The sequence below is a fragment of the Natrix helvetica genome (assembly GCF_964273705.1).
Source record: "Natrix helvetica genome assembly, chromosome: 2".
NCBI lineage: Eukaryota > Metazoa > Chordata > Lepidosauria > Squamata > Natricidae > Natrix > Natrix helvetica.
This window is the reverse complement of record NC_138552.1, coordinates 110,890,896-110,907,846: the sequence shown is the minus strand read 5'-3', so window position 1 is coordinate 110,907,846 and position 16,951 is coordinate 110,890,896.

The following is a 16,951-nucleotide window of genomic DNA, read 5'->3' as shown; positions in this document are numbered from 1 at the left end:
GGAGTGGTATCATGAAAAGAAGCGGGGCAGATATGTGTTGGTGCGAGTGGCAAAGATCTACATGCGGTTTGCTGAATCTCCTCACAATCTGTTTGAACAGGTCCGGGTGCAGCCGCCATTTGGAATGGTTGATCATCTGCCGACTAAGCCAATCTGCTTCCTGGTTGTTGGTCCCTGAGATGTGGTCCGCTCTTATGGATGCAAGATAGCGTTCCACCCATCTTCCACCTTCCCAGGGACTCCGCCTCCACCATGAGACTCTTGGAGTGTGTGCCGCCTTGCCTGTTTATGTGGGCCTTTGTTGCCACGTTGTCTGTTAGTAACAGTACATGATGGCCCACAATCCGGGATGCGAACTGGCGCAAGGCAAGACGTGCCGCTCTCAGTTCCAGCCAGTTTATGCTGGCCCTGGCACTGTGCGCCCCATCCTTGCAGGCTGGCATCTGTTGTCACCACGATTCTTTCGGGGTCTTTGAACAGGCACCCCCTCTGTACTGCCGTAGTCCGCCACCAATGTAGCGAGTGGATCACCTTTGGCAGTAACCGAACATGGCACAGTGAGTTGCTGGCCTTCGCCCTCTGCATTGGTAGAAGGAACCACTGTAGTTCCCTGGTATGAAGACGTGCCCAGGGAACTACCTTCAGGCATGAGATCATGATGCCCAGGAGCTGAGAGAGCTTGACGATTGCCACCGACCTGGACCGGCGGCATTGATGCACTCTGTGTCGAAGATTGTTTAACCTGTCTGGCGACAGCAACACCTAACAAGAGGTGGAGTCTATTATGGTGCCGAGATGTTGAATGCGGGTGGTTGGCTCGAGGTGGCTCTTCTTCCGGTTCACCAAGAAGCTGTGGCGCTGTAGATCCCTTATGGTCACTTGAACGTCCCGTCGGGCCTGTTCGTGGCTGGAGGAATGGATGATGATGTCATCTAGGTAGCATTCCAGACGAATCGGATGGGTCCAGAGATGGGCCGCCACCACTGCCAAGATCTTTGTGAAGGTCCTGGGTGCGGACGAGAAGCCGAAGGGCAGGGTCCTGTACTGATAGTGCCTCCCGTCGTAGTGGAACCTCAGGAACCATCTGTGAGCTGCATGGATGGGGATGTTTAGGTAGGCTTCCTTCAAGTCTATGGAGGTGAGCAGATCTCCCTGCCTTATGCATTCTAGGATGGAGTGGAGAGACTGCATCTTGAATCGCTTGTAGGCCAGATACTGGTTCAAGCGCTTCAGATCCAAGATGGCTCTCCACCCCCCTGAGGCCTTTGGGACCAGGAAAAGAATGGAGTAGAATCCCTGCTTCTCCTGATCCTTCGGCACTGGCTCTATGGCCCTTATGTGATACAGATGGAGGATCTCCTTCTGCATGAGATCCCTTTTTGAGGGTTCTTGGGAGTCGGACAACGAATGAATGTTCTTTGGGAAAAGGATAGGAAGTCTAAGACTAGGCCCCCCCTGATCGTGTTGAGGACTCACGAGTCTGATGTGATCTCCCCCCACCTGTCGGCATATAACTGAAGCCGACCCCCTATGGGAGGAACCCTTTGATGGTCACTTTCCTCGCCGGAAGTGGCGGGAGTTTGCTCCGCCATGAAAGGGCTTCCGAAAGGAATGTTGCTGTTGTTGCCTCCCTCGTGACCCATAGGAGCCTCTATCCTGGCCCCTATCTGCCACCTGGGGGTAGGATCTCTGATAATTAGAGGAACTGGACGCCTGAGGGGTCTCCTGTGCTCTAAAGGATTGCTTCCGAAAGGAACCTGAGCCCTTGCGTTCATTTTTCTTGAGAGTGGCCGGGAGGACCTTCCGTTTGTCCTTCATTTCGATGACAAACTTGTCCAGGGCCTCCCCAAAGAGCTGCCCTCCCTTGAAGGGGGCGGAAGCAAGCTTCCACTTTGCCTTCATGTCTGCCTGCCAGTGGCAGAGCCACAGCAGGCGACAAGAGGTGACATTGGATGCCAGTGCTCTGGAAGCGAATTCAGCCGCATTTAAAGAGGCATCTGCTGAGTATTCAACTGCGGTAATTATTTTGTTGATGTCATGCTTCCACCGACATCCCCCAGAAGGGGGTATAGATCTCAGTTGTCGCAGCCAGAGGAGGGACACCCTAGTGAAAAAAGAGGCAGAGGTGGATGCCCTGATGGCCCAGGCCACCGCCTGGTGTGTCTTGTGACATGCCTTCCCAGATCTCTTGTCTTCGGTTTTGAGACCTTCTAGAAGGAAAGGGTGGAGCCTGATCCTTGGCCTGCGCCGAGGTAGGCCTAGGCTTTGGAGCACCAGTGGTTCGGGTCTCCTTCTGCTTGATGCCCTCGGCTATGCCCTGGGAGATGGCTTGAGCAATCACCTCTTTCATTTCAGCCAACAAGGCTGGGCCTTTGTCTTCCCTGGGGCGGGCTGATGAAGGACCAGGATGCTTCCTGCTCCCCCTAGCATTGCTACACTCCTCCTCTGGAATGATATCCTGAAAAGGTACCAGCTCCTCTCTGATGGATGAGCTGGGAGAGTCGGGGTAACCCCAGGATGTGTCAGGGGAAGAATCTCTGGAAATTTCTCCCACAGACAGGGGAGAGCTGTTCCCTTGGGGGGAGTCAGGTTCCCGCTCTCCTCTCTGGTCTGAGGTTGGCTCAGGCAATGCCTCGGGAGACCTATCATTCCTGTGGGGCTGTGAGGTCTTTTGTCTGTGGGGCCCCTCCTTGCTCTTATCAGTGCCCCCCGAAGGCCAAGGGGATGCCCTTCTGGAAGAGGCCTTGCCTCCCTTTCCTCCGTTGGGGGGGATCAAGCCTGCTCCGCTTGGAGGAAGGCCCTGCCTGCACTTCTTGTGTCCCCAAACCTTTGTCCGCCTTACTGGCCAGCCGGACGCAGCAGGGACAGACAGGTGAGTCAAGGACCGAGGTGAAACGGTGCAAGGACGCGAGCCAGCCGGCCAGAAGAATGTCCTGCAATCCGCAAATGAGGGGAAGGATGCTGAAGGGCGGAACCTTCCTTTCCCTCGATGGCCGCCTCCCAGGACTGAGCTGTGTCTCGATTTGGGCCTCGCTGGCTTTCCGGGCAAGGCTCATGCTCCGGCAGCTTCGCTGCTGCTGCCGAGGACTCGATCTGCCTTCTCCTCGCGGCTCCGACACTCAGAATGCCGCCCGGCACTTTAAAATGGCTGCCTCTGCGCGCGCAGCTTTCCCCTTGCAAAACAGCCGGGCTTGCATTGAAAAGCATGCAAAGCCCATTAAAATGGCCACCGCACATTAAACGGCCGTTTTTGTTGCCGGAGAGCTCAATGGGACATCCAGAGCGATCCAGATGAAGCTGGCAGGGACAAATACCGCCGGAGGGGCCCGCACCTGTCCGTGCTCGCCGGCAGCCGCCGGACAAGCAACTCACCCCGCCTGTTGTTTGCTCATACTCAGCAGGCAACGGGCGTCCAGCAGAACCTCTCAGGCAGCACTTCGTGTAAGGAGTACTTGGTAACTTTGTCAATTCTGGTTGGTAAATGTTTTTCTTCTATGTTTGCTGTGGGGAGTCCGGTTTAACTGCTCTAAGACTGAGGAGCTCCCCAGCCACAGTCCAAATGGGCGGACTGAGTTTTTAAACTGAATTGCAGAGGCAAAGGGAGGAGTGGTCAACAAAAAATTCACTCAGTCCTAGGGTAGTTAGACTGTGTTAACCTATGCTTGGACTCTCCAAGCAGCGCACAGGAGAATAAATAATTCCAGTTAATATGGTGTGGATAGATCATGGAGAAATATCTCCAATACTCAAATTATAATGACTATACTATGTTAGCTTAGCTCTTTGAAATAAAATTATGACTTTATTCTAGAACATATTGCCTTATATAACAATCTATTCTTTCTCCATATAATCTTTATCACTTTAATATTCAATATTTTACTGTTGCTAATTTTTACAGCTTTTGCCACTGATTTTCTGAAGCATATTATTTGAATGACTGTCAAAAGTAACTTATAGGAGGTTGGTTCTTTCCTAGGAATAATTTTCATTAACCCATCTTTAAGAAAATGTATCTGAATTATTGTGGGATGTAACATAAGGGTTAAAACAGCTAATCTTGACTTTTCAACTCTAGCGAAAGAAATGACTTTGGGTCAACATATCAAGATTCAAGTCAACAATGCTAAATAAAAGAGGGCCCTCCCTGTTTACTTTCCCAGAAACAAGAAGATTATAGCTAGGTGTGGGGATTTGCTTTGCAGCCCATTAACCTACAGTGTGGGAACTGTTGTTTTTTTTAAATAAAGACCTTGGCAAAAATCAGCTTGATTATTGAAGTGATTGTGGTGGGGAACATAAGTTAAATGGTTAAGGAGGGCAATGATTGGCTGAATAAAAAAATCTGGGGGTTTCAGCATCAATTCTTTTTAATGATCTTGAGACAACATTGAGGAAATGATATATTTTGATTGTCATCTGTCCATTTTCAAACACAATAAACGTATAAAGAAAAAATATGGCTGAACGCAATCTGAATCAAATTGCTTTTAAAGCCATTACTCATTTTTCCTTCATACTAACACACTGATGTTACATCAAATGTGATCTATGAAGATCACTGAATTAGATATTTGAACTATCTGAACATTTGAATATTTAATATTTACATAACGATCGCAAGAGGTATTCTTTTGGCTGCACTGCACTGTTCGTATTTCTCTCTTCTGCCTACCATCCCATACATCTCCCAAGGCTGGATAACAGTCACCGCCCCTGATTAAACGGATTCTGATTCATAAAGCTTAGGTTGTAAGAAACAAGCCAGTTGATAACTAAACTGGCAGAATTGTGCAAGCCAATATTAAGAAAACAGGAAGAATAATCAAACTATTTTTGCCTTGCTCTTTTAGATGAGGCAGCAAGGCCCACATAAAATACTCTGAAAGCTGGAGCTCAGGTTTGGTGTGAGTCGGAACGGACAAAATATTTTTTCCTTATTGGGCAAGGGATAAAACATCAGAGATTGTCCTGATCAGAGGAATAGTCCCTCCCACCCAGTGCCACCGGTTGTCTTCCCTCTTTGACACTTTCTTCCCTCCCCTGGAGATATTTTCCAAGGAAATCTCAGGTTGAAAACTCTCGGTGGGTTGGTCTTTGAGAGCCAAGCGAAAGTCTCTTTTGTGTTGAATCGCCCAACTCCCCAGCCCACGCTGGTTTGATGCAAGCAGGCGCCTAGAAAAGTAAAGCGCGTTTGGACGGGAGTGCTTCTCCTCCCTCCGGGCGCACTCGTCTCTCTGCGCACCTCTGGCCCGCTAGGTCGTATTTGCCAACCCTCCCACCGCCAGGGTCCAATTGCGCCGCGAGGCCCCCGACTCGGTCCTCCGGAGCAGTCGCGCCACGACTTTTCCCTTCGGTTCCCCGGCATGACCAAACAGCTCCAAGGCCATCCGGCGGCGTGGATACCCTCCCGCTATCTCTTACTCCTCGGCTCCGCCCTGCCGCAGCAGGCCCAATGGAGGGACAAAGGAAGCGGCCCGCCCTCCACCTTTCCTCCTGCGCTTTCTTTCACGACAGCGGTAGTAATCCGAGGAGCTGCGGGCTTCTCGAGTTGCCTGCCTGGTTCTCAGGTCCCAGGGTCAGAGAATTATAGGCCAGAAGTGGACCTTGGAGGTTTTCTAGTCCAACCCCCTGCCAAGGCAGATTTCTTGTATCCCGGACAAATGGCTGTCCAATATTTTCTTGAAGACTCTTCGATCGTGCTAGCCGGCCTATTAGCTCCTTAGCCAGCGGCTTCGAAGCCTGTTTCAGCTGCAGCAGTGGCCGGACACGCCAAGGGCCACTGGGTTGGGTTGGAACTGACAAAAGGAAGATCGCGTTCTCCTCCCTCTTTTCCCCACAAGCCGCCTGTCGTTCTCTCTCATAAATTTTGAGCGCTCAGTTTAACCCCTATCAGTTCAGATTTTATTTGAATATGGATTTTAATCTCTTTATTACTTTTTAAAACACTTTTTTACAGAGTTTTCGTAAAGGAAAATGCTCCTGCGAACCCGAGGGAAGCTTACTGAGCTTAAAATTTAACGCGGTACAAATAAACCTCACCTTAGCTATCCAAAATGCGTATTTTTCACTTTAAAAAAAAAGCCCGATATTCTAAAAATAAAGTTTTAAAGTTTATTCAGAAGAGGAGCTATGTATGAGGGATTTATTAATAGTGGTAGTTAACAGTGCAGTTCGTTCTTTCCTGAATTAGAAATAAAACCAGTTGTGTTCAGTGGCTCTTATTCCAAGTTTTTATTTGATTATATTATTTATAAGATTATAGTCTTTTACCCAAGACATCTACAAATGACTTTGTAATACAGACTACTAAATCCTCCTATGCAAATAAACTCTCTGAATTAACTGCCAAATGAAAAGTGATTTTAAAAGTAAAAAGCTGACTAAACTGGCATTTTGTGGCTTGCAAAACAAAAGGCATGCACAGAATAAGATTAGCAACTGAATAAGATTCAGTTTTATAACATTTAATGTTGTACACTGCACCTCTTACGAATGTCTTTATTTTAAAATATTCCATCCATATTTTATAGTACAGTAGAAAAAACATCACAAAATAGTTTTTTCAGTGCTTCTCCATTTAAACAAAATAAATAGAAAAAAATAGATTTTTTTTCTGGGTTTCTTTTCTCCCCCAGATTATTGAAGCCAGAATAAAGCTGAATAAAGCTAAGGCTGACTTTCATATGAAATACTAACTCTTCTGTGATAAGAGTACAGTGGTGACTAGTTTAGGGATTATCAAAAAGCAGCCAGAAAAACACTTGTCAAAGGAACTTTGTTCATTCTTTTTGAGGAATCTGGGTTTAGTAGATGTTAGATTCGGGCAACGAGAGAACAGACTCCAGACGATAGGGACATAACAGCTCTTTATTAGTTAGGTAGTAGTGATCCAGCTGAATACAGGGTCGTGCAGCTCCCCTTTTATGGGGAGCTGGCAGACCTCCCGTCCAATCAGAACAACCCCTTGTTCCCGCCCTAGTGGCGGACCTGAGTGGAGACTACAGCGGTTTATGTAAATATCTAACAATAGAAGAAGAGACTGTGGATTCCTTCGCTAATTAAATGAAGTCCATCTCCTACATTTCCTGTGCCCTCTCTACTGCCAAACAAAATAAGGCCATATCAAACACATTCTTATAAAACCAATTTAATGTACATGCTTTTTAAAATCCTTACACATTATACACATAGAATGTCAACTTAGAAACAGCCTAAGGTTTCCCAGGTAACAAAGCTGACTCTTGCATCTTTTTACTAGTTCACAAGAAAAATAGGGATTTGGGGATGAGAAATAGGCTGATCAGATAGCTTTCATTATGAATTCCACTACTGAAGGTAGCAATTTTAAATTTATTTATGGAGAGAGGGAGCTCCACTGAACTCAAAGCTTCGCTAACCTTTTCCTTCATTGTCCAAAAGCACTTATCAAAAAGTCTTATCACACATTGAGGGCTGGTTGTAAATTCCTCCCTTCAGCACCCTAGTGCTGAATGATCAAGGTCTATGTCATTTTAACAAATTAACACTGGTAATTTCATCATTCCTTAACAGGAATACTTTGGGAGATATGTGGCAAATTTAAGTCAATTTAAATATCTCTGTTGTGAATGGGTAGTGGTGTGTTGTTACTCAAAGAAGTGCCACTTCTATGTAATTTGGGATAATTTAACCATTGGGAATGCACACACAGGATCACACAGTACCAAACAGCAGAACTGACCAACAATAGTTCCTTTATAGCTGCTTTATATTTGTCTCAAGAATGAGCCAGGTTGTATAGATTGTTGCTGAATGTCCAATACACAATATTAAAAAAAAATTGCACTAGAGAAAAGGGGAGCCTTTTATCTGTTGTGTTGTCCTGTGTTTGAATATGAGAAACAACTGGGCAAGATACTCAAAAATATTTATATTGAGTACATATTAGAGAGTTTAATTGCAATATTTTAAAAAATGTGGGGGTCTTTGTTGTCTTAAAAGGATTGCATCCAACACAAAACTTGTAAACAGGTAGAAATTGTTCATCTGCAGATATTACAAGCATCATGCTTTTGTTAAAAATGTAACCACCTATGCTTTCAGGAGATGAGTCAAGTTTAAAAAAGAAATATTCTGACTACATTCTTCCTTTTTTTTGTTACTGTAAATATTTTTTTAAAAAAACAATTTTAAAAGGAAAGACAGAAGGATTTTACTTCAGTCAAATGGTGAAGAAAATGTTTACCAGTTTGCAAGGTTACTCATCCTTACCTGGGAATAAGCTCAACTGAACTGACATGATGCTCTTAGTCTTTCAGAAACAGAATCTTTAATATTCTTCATTAAAATTCTCAATTAAAAAATATTAAAATTCATTGTGATCTGGAGGTGCTACTGAAAATTAAAGGCTGCTCATCAATTCTCAAAGGTAGTAATCCTAAATGCAGTAGACTTGTTTCCAAGCAAAAGTATATAGGATTGACTTATAAATTGTTGTTCACATTAGAACATTCAACACTCAGGGAATTGCACTGTGAAAACTACCAGAGACCCAAGGCCACAATGAATATACTTTCCAACATGGTCAAGTCACACATTCAGCTGCCAGTCGTTAATAATTTCATGCAGGAAAAAAACCAGGCTCTATATCAGTGGTTCCCAAAGTGGATGGTACCGCCCTCTGGGGGGCAGTGGGACGGCTTAGGGGCGTGCTAAGAGGCAAGGGAGGTGGCAGAGGACTGTTGGAGGTGTTCTGCTGTACTGTACTCCAGACTTAGCATGCAGGCACGGAAGGGAATGCGATGGGACCAAAAGCAAGAGTCCTTCCCCGTGCGGCTTGTGTGGAGGTGGTGGCTCAGTCTCGCCTCACCAGGAACCGGTGGCGCTGCGCCTTTGGGAAGGCTTCGGTCTCGCGCACACCTTCAATGGGTGGAAGGGCTGGGTTCTTCGACATGCGAGACTGGCAGTTAAAACTGATCCTCCAGCTGTGGGGGGGGGGGCGTGAACCCCTAAACGTAGCGATGGAGTTGTCTTCCCTGCTTCTCACCGGCTTTGCCACCTTCCTTCTCCGTGGCCCACTGTTATTTAACGAATTGTCGTGTGGGTGAACAGCTTTACAAGAGCCAAAGGTCCTGTCCCACCCAACATGAGCGCACGGAGATCCTCGGCCCTACTGTCATGCTGTGTAGAAACTGAGCTGCTGCCTCTGTAAAAAATTGCAGGGGAAGCTGAAATTTTGGAATGTGATTCTAAGAGGAAGAGCGTCTACTCCGCTTGAACTACTTTCTTATGTAAATAAGGATTGAACAGCGTTCAAAAGAGGTTGTGGATTGTAATCCTTTCATGCTGGGGCAGGGCATGATTTTGCAACTACTTCATAGATGCACGTTTTTTTCTATAGTATTAGTATTGTTAATAGGATTCTTTTTAAAATCATCTGGATTAATAAACCATCTTAATCTTGCCCACTGCTGGAAATACTCCAGAAAATGTTTTAAATTAGTAATAATTTTTATAGCATTAGCTGGCTAGCTGATCTGCTGAAAGAGGGAGGCACGTTTTGTTCAGAATAGTTTGTGGAATTGAGACAAGTGGTTCTCAAGCATTGACACACCTAATAAAAGTAGCTTACAGTGCAGTTTAACATCATGTCCTGACTACATCCTTGTGTTTCCCCCCAAAATAAATTGTCATTGCTCTTAGTTGTACTAGCTATAAAGTGGCATTTTTCCTCCGTTCCTATTGACTTTGCTTGTCAGAAGGTCACAAAAGTGATCAACATGACCCCAGGACACTGCAACCATCATAAATATGAGTAAGTTGCCAAGTGTCTGAATTTTCATCACGTGGGTATGGGAATGGTGCAACGGTTATAAGTGTGAAAAACAGTCATAACTCAATTCTTTCAGTGCCATTGTAACTTCATACTGTCACTAAACTAATAGCTGTAAGATAAGGACCACCTGTATTTCACAAATTGCTAGGGAAGATACAAACCTGCTCTCTTCCTGCCTACATTCCAAACTCTGCTGTCTTTTTGCTCTCTGAAAAGCCTTTTTCCTCCTGCTGCAGACTACAGGTAGTCCTCAGATTATGAATATAATTGAGCCCAAAATGTCTTTTGTTAATTTTGCCCTATTTTATTATCTTTCTTGCCACTTGTTAAATGAATCACTGCACTTGTTACTAACGTTGTTAAGTGAATCTGGCTTCTCCATTGACTTTGCCTTGTCAGAAAGTTGCAAAAGATGATCATATGACCTCAGGACACTGCAACCATCATAAATACAGTATGGGTCAGTTGCCAAGCATCCAAATTGTGATGTTACGACCATGGGGATGCTACAATGGTCATAACTGTCAAAAATGGTCATAAGTCACTTTTTCAATACCTTTTCAATGATGAAGATTTTGATCGTTTGCTACTTCATACAGAAGTTCGTTGGCTATCAAAAGGCAACTGTGTGAGATGCTTTTACAATCTTTTTGACACTCTTGTGGAGTTTTTTGCAGATAAGAATGCCTTGCTCAGTGGTGAACTCAAAGAGATCAGGCATGACATTGCTTATTTATCAGAACTATTTGCACAGTTCAATGAAGTGAATTTGCAGTTGCAAGGAAATTAGGTCAATTCTTATTAAGGCCAAATCTGTCATCTCTACATTTATTTCAAAGTTAACTCTATTCAAGCGCAATATAGGCCGTTGCGAGCTATACCAATTTCCGAGCTTCTCTGAGCTAGAAGAGAAAGGTGGGATACAAGATGATGATCTTCAAGTTTTTGTGACCATTTGGACATGCTGCATAAAGATGTCTGAGCAATATCAGGATCTTCTTTTGATGGAAATTCCAGATTGGGTGATAAATCCATTTTCAGATACTGAGGAAGATGGGGTAGTGGAGGAACAACTCATATAGCTGCAAAATGACATTGAGCTGAAGCCAAAGTTTAAGAAATCGTACCAAGAGTTTGGTTACAGAAAGAAATTTTTGATCGCTATCCTGCACTATGGACAGTGGTTAAGAAGTTCCTTGTTGCATTTCCAACATCATATTTGGTGGAACGTGGCTTTAGTGTTGTCATCCAACTTCTCTCCAAGCAAAGAAATCAACTCCAGATTACTGAACGTGGTGATTTAAGACTCCTGCTAAGTGACTTAAAACCAGACATTGGGAAACTGGTATCACTTCATCAAGCCCATCCATCACATTAAGAATTTACTGAACAGTGAAGTACTGTAGTTACTAAATTTTACTGAGTTTACTAAGTTACTAGTCACTAAGGTTCTTGATAAATGACTATCAGACTTTGAAAACCTGGTATCACTGGATCATGTTCAACAATTTTGTTGCATTAACTAAAAAGGTTTTTAAATTGATTTTGAATAAATGTGCAATTAATTGTTACAGTTTTGAATTTTACTGTTACTATCTTCCTTCTGTCTTGCAAACAGCCCAGTCACATGACCCCCCCAGACACACCCACCAAGCCACGCCCACAGAAGCGGTAGAAAAAAAATTTGAATTCCACCATTGGGTGGGGGGGGGCACTGAGGATCAGTTTGTAGCACCAGGGGGCGGTGGACTGAAAAAGTTTGGGAACCACTGCTCCATATGAACCAGTAAATCAGACTATATGAACCAGTACTAAATCATCTGGCAACAGCGCATGTGCCCACAGAGAGGGCTCTGCATGTCACCTCTGGCACGCATGCCATAGATTCGCCATCACAGGCATAGGGCCTTGTTTCTATTAACATGTTTTTTCTTTCTGAAAATGACCATTGTCTTACCTGAAGGGTCCTTTTCAGGGCGCTGCAACGGAGAGTCCAAAGAAGGGTTAAACACAGCCAATCTGCCCAGAACTGAATTGAAACTTTAAGCCACGCCTCTGGTGCCGACTCTCCCCAGATTTATTCAATGAAGACGTGGAACAGTTGCGCGCTGAAACTTCAACTGGAAGTCTAATATGGAACAAGTCAAAAATAGTCCAACAACAATAACAGAAACAACAAACAACACTGTGACTTCACAAACACAAGCGGAGAATAGACCCCAGGGCGGGGTGGACTCTCCGTTGCAGCGCCCTGAAAAGGACCCTTCAGGTAAGACAATGGTCATTTTCCAGGGCGCTGCTCTGGAGAGTCCAAAGAAGGGACATGCCCAAGCTAACTGTCACTAGGGCGGGAAGGCTCAGCCATCAGGGTCGCTCCGCTGGTATGGATGCCCTGAAGAACACGCCTCCCAAAGGTCCCTTCCGCCGATGCAAAACTGTCCAGTTTGTAATTTCGGACAAATGGAGACAGAGAAGTCCAGGTGGCCGCCTTGCAGATCTCTTCAATCGGTGCCTGTGTAGACCAGGCAGCTGTGGTGGCGGCGCTTCTAGTCGAATGTGCTGTGATATTGCGAGGCACAGGAACGGACTGTAAAACGTGGGCAAGCGCAATGCAGGCTCGCAGCCATCCGCCGATGGTAGATGAAGAGACCTTCTTGCCTTGAGAAGCTGGTTGAAAGGAGACGAATAGAGATTCGGATTTCCGAAAACTGGCCGTGCGCTTGATGTATCTGCGAATAGTCCTGCGCACATCCAGCATGTGCCAGTGCTTTTCCCTTGGGTGCCGAGGATGCGGACAAAAATCCGGAAGGACCACCTCCTGCGCCCGATGAAACCCGGAATTGACCTTCGGACTGAAGGAAGGGTCCAGCCTCAGGATTACTCTGTCGTTACGAATGAGACACAAGTCCTCTCTGACTGACAGGCAGCCAGTTCCGATATGCGATGAGCAGACGTGATAGCGACCAGAAAAACCGTCTTGAATGTGAGGTGTCTGAGACTGGCCGTCTTAATGGGCTCAAACGGGGGCCCGATGAGGGACCGCACACTACATTGAGATCCCAAGATGGGTATCTGTGGACCACTGGGGGTCTCAGGTTGGTCGCTCCCCTGAGGAAACTGCGGATGGTCGGATTCCGGCCAAGAGGTGCGTAGCCCTCAACTGAGAGGATGGTTGACAGGGCTGCCGCCTGGCGCCTCAGGGTGTTAGGTGCCAGGTCCTTGTCCAAACCTTCCTGCAGGAAGTCCAGGATGAAAGGAACCGAAGCAAGGGGCGCAGACGTACCATGAGCCGTGCACCAGCTGGCGAAGGATTTCCAAGTGGCGTCGTAGATGCGCGTCGTGGACTGCTGTCGTGACGCTTGGATGGTGCCAATCACCTTGTCTGACAACTTGCCTCTGCTTAGGAGATCCCTCTCAAGTGCCAGACGGCCAGCTGCAGCCACTGGGGTTCTGGATGTTGAAGGGCCCCCTGGCTGAGAGAGATGTCCTGTGGAGGAATCCGCCACGGTGGTGTGATCGAAAGACTCACCAAGTCTGCAAACCAGGTTCTCCTGGGCCAGTACGGTGCTACCAGCAGCACCTCCACCTCCTCTGCTAGGATCTTCCTGATGACTCTGGGAAGAAGAGGTAGCGGGGGAAAAGCGTAAAGCAGACCTTTCGGCCACGGGCCGTGCAGCGCGTTGACTCCTTCCGCCCTCGGGTCGTGGAACCTTGTGAAGAACCGCGGAAGATGCGCGTTGGCCGCGGTGGCGAACAGGTCCACCAGCGGGAGGCCGAACCTCTGGGACAGTTGCTGGAACAGCAGCGGATGTAGACGCCACTCCGAGTGGTCGACTGTGGATCTGCTCAGCCAGTCCGCCTGGGTGTTGCTCGTGCCCGAGATGTGCTCCGCCTGAAGAGAAAGGAGATACCTCTCCGCCCATCGACCCAAGAGCTCCGCCTCCTTCATCAGGGATCTGGAGCGCGTTCCCCCGTCGATTGATGTGCGCCTTGGTGGCGACATTGTCTGTCATGATGCGCACGTGGTGGCCCTGAACGGTGCTCTGGAAGCGCTTCAGCGCAAGCCTGACTGCCCTCAGCTCCAGCCAGTTGATGCTGTGAGCGGCTTCGGAAGGGGACCACCTGCCCTGTGCGAGCTGGTTGTGGCAGTGGGCCCCCCAACCGAACAGGCTGGCATCCGTTGTGATGGTGAGCCTGACTGGCTCCTTGAATGGCGACCCCTTTAACAGGGCCGGAGACAACCACCACTTAGAGAGCGACGTACCTCTGCTGGAACTGGAATCAGTCTTGTTGAGCTGCTTTCGTTTGTTCTTTGATATGGAAGCAGGAGCCACTGAAGGGGACGGGAGTGAAGTCTCGCCCAAGGCACGATTGACAGGCACGAGATCATCTTACCGAGGAGCTGTGAGAGCTGAACCACCTTGACTAGACGTGACTGCTGCACCTGAACGACCATCTCCCGAAGGCTGGCCACCCTTTCCGGGGACAGGGATACCGTGCCCGAGGTGGTGTCGATGACGGCCCCTAGATGCTTCAGTCTGGTCGTGGGAACGAGATGACTTTTTTCCAGGTTGATGGTGAACCCGTGGTCCCGGAGGTAATGGAGGCCCGTGTAAGAGAACCTCAGGAACTTGCGGTGGGCTTTGCGGATAGGGATGTGGAGGTAGGCCTCTTTGAGGTCTATGGACGTTAGTATATCGCCTGGCCTGATGCACCCCAAGATGGACTGGAGAGACTGCATCTTGAACCTGCGATATGTCACGTGGTGATTGAACCTCTTTAGATCTAATATCCCCCTCCACCCTCCTGAGTTTTTGGGGACCAGAAACAGGATGGAGTAAAACCCTCTTCCTTCCTGGCCTGCTGGGACAGGTTCTATGGCCCTGATCTCCTTGAGGTGCCTTATCTCCTGTTCCATGAGGGATCTTTTGACTAACCCTGAGGGAACTGGACACCGGATGAAGTGGCAGGGAGGGGGGGACCAGAATTCTAAAGTGAGACCCATGCGGACCGTTTGAAGAACCCACTGGTCCGACGTGGTCTGCTCCCATTTGGCGTGGAACTGCAACCGCCCTCCTATGGGAGCTGACCTGTGATGGTCATTTATACCTCCTAAAGGGTCGGGAGCCGGAGCCCCCCCGAAATGGCCGCTTGGAGAAGGGCTGCTGGCGACCTCTGTCTCGAAAGGACTGACGGTCCTGAGACCGCTCACCCTGCTGGGGATACGCCCGATGATAGGGGGCGGAGCTGGTGGAGGGCTCATTGTTCCGAAAGGCCTCCCTCCTGTAAGAGCCAGGACCTTTACGATCAGGCTTTTTGGTGACTGATGGCATCACTTTCTTTTTGTCCTTGTTTTCCACAAGGACTGGATCAAGGACCTCACCAAACAGCTTGTCCCCTTTAAAGGGGGCAGTAACAAGCTTCCATTTGGAGCGCATATCCACATTCCAGTGCCTAAGCCACAGGAGGCGTCTGGAAGTAACATTAGACGCTAGGGCACGCGAGGCAAACTTAGCAGCATTCAGAGTGGCATCAGCAGTGTACTCTGTGGCTGCCATGATTTTATTGCTATCCTGCCTGACTTTAACGTCCTTGGCAGGTATCTTCCTCAACAACTGCCTCAGCCACAGGAGAGCCGCCCTGGAGAAAAAGGAGGCCGAAGTGGAGGACTTAATGGCCCATGCAGCTGCCTGATGGGTCTTGTGACAAGCAGTTTCGGTTCTCTTGTCCTCAGCCTTGAGCCCCTCCAACAGGTCAGGAGGGAGCACAGAAGAGGAGGTAAGAGCCGCTACAGGGGGGTCGATAGGAGGGAGCTTGAGCAGCTCCTCCAGGCTGGCATCCACCGTATATAGCTTCTTGTCATGGCTGCTGGGGGTAGCCATGGTAGCTGGCTGCGCCCACTGTCTTGAACTAAATTGAGGAACATCTTGGGTACAGGAACTATTTCCTGGACCGAAATGGGTTCCTCAAAGAGATCCCCAGATAGATCATCAGGGTCTACAACCACCTGAGCTGGGGGGGGGGGTGGACCCCATGTGAGTTGAGATCTTAGCCTTATCTAAAATGGTTTTGAAATTATCCAAATTAAATAAGCCTGAAAAGGCCGGCTTTTTGGCGGGGCTTGCCTCATCCCCAGAGAATTCAGCTTCCTGCCTAGGAAGAAATTCCTCTTCTTCCTCCCAGTCTGACTCATCGGAGGCCACTGAAGAATGCAGGGACGGGGGTGGAAGGCTAGGAGCCATCTCTCTGGAATCCTCCTGGGGTTGCAAATGGTGGGTCTTGCGAGTGCGCTTGCCACCTTTTCGCATGCCTGCCTCAATGCCCTGGGAAATGGCCCTGTTAATTATTTCCTGCATTTCAGTGGATAGGTTAGGCCCTTGGGCCTCAATGGGGCGAACCCTTTGAGTGGGCCCGGGGATCGGCTGTTGAGGGGCTAAGGGCCCCATTGAAGCTGGTCCCTCCTCCATATCAGAGGGACAGGCAAAGAGATCAGCCTGATCAGCCATGGAATGGCCTGGAGAAGTTGCCATGGCCAAGGAATCCCCTTCCTCTTCACTATCAGAAATGGGGCCTCCCTGGGCTGGAGGAATTTCCCTGGAGGGCTCCCCAGGAGACACCGAAAGGGAAGATTGGGCCTGCTGTTGGGCTTTGGAAAACTGTTTTTCTAAGGCCTTCTGTCGCCTTAATGCATCTTTGTCTAGGCCTGAGCCCTGCTTGGGGCCATGCCTGGAGTAAGGCTTACTCCCTCTAATGGCCTCCCTGGCAGCTTTCCTGGCCTGTCTTACAGGGGCTCTGGAAGAGACACCCTCAGAAGTCTCAGGGACCTGATCTGCCATGGTAACAATCACTGGTTGGGGCAGTAGGGGGATGGGAAACCACCACTCACCACCTCCAGAAAGCCCACCGCAGCACGATGCTCCTGAGGAGACAGAGAAACTGCAAGGCCTGAAGTAGCTTGGAATCTTTTAGGCGCGAGCAGAATTTGCTCCCAGCGCCTGCAGGAGAGTAAAGGAGGCGACCCAGCAGGCCACGATCCCACACCGCTATCACTTGCTTGGATTGGGGCCCAGGTCGCCGGTCACACCGGGCAAGTCTGACTCCACGCGGCTCCTGCAAAGAGCCAGGCACCAGGCA